This window comes from Sinocyclocheilus rhinocerous, unplaced genomic scaffold (genome assembly GCF_001515625.1).
Source record: "Sinocyclocheilus rhinocerous isolate Xijiao unplaced genomic scaffold, SAMN03320098_v1.1 scaffold1575, whole genome shotgun sequence".
NCBI lineage: Eukaryota > Metazoa > Chordata > Actinopteri > Cypriniformes > Cyprinidae > Sinocyclocheilus > Sinocyclocheilus rhinocerous.
The window spans coordinates 93,245-93,651 of record NW_015626385.1 but is presented as its reverse complement, the minus strand read 5'-3'; the positions used below and the strand labels follow the sequence as shown (position 1 = coordinate 93,651).

Here is a 407-nt window from a genome sequence, read left to right as displayed (position 1 = left end):
GATAGACAGACAGACAGATAGATAGATAGATAGATAGACAGACAGACAAGAGATAGATAGATAGATAGACAGACAGACAGATAGACAACAGATAGATAGATAGATAGACAGACAGACAACAGATAGATAGATAGATAGATAGACAGAGACAGACAGACAGACAGACAACAGATAGATAGACAGACAGACAACAGATAGATAGATAGATAGACAGACAGATAAGACAACAGATAGATAGATAGACAGAGACAGACAGATAGACAACAGATAGACCGATAGACAGACAATAGATAGACAACAGATAGATAGACAGACAGACAGATAGATAGATAGATAGATAGACAGACAGACAGACAACAGACAGATAGACAGACAGACGATAGATAGATAGACAGACAGACAGACAG

At 37.8% G+C, this 407-nt stretch overlaps 1 protein-coding gene across 1 annotated transcript in view; it reads right to left on the bottom strand.

The window, feature by feature from the left end:
- Nucleotides 1-407, bottom strand: part of slc22a17 (solute carrier family 22 member 17) — a 13,700-nt gene that overhangs the window by 11,563 nt on the left and 1,730 nt on the right.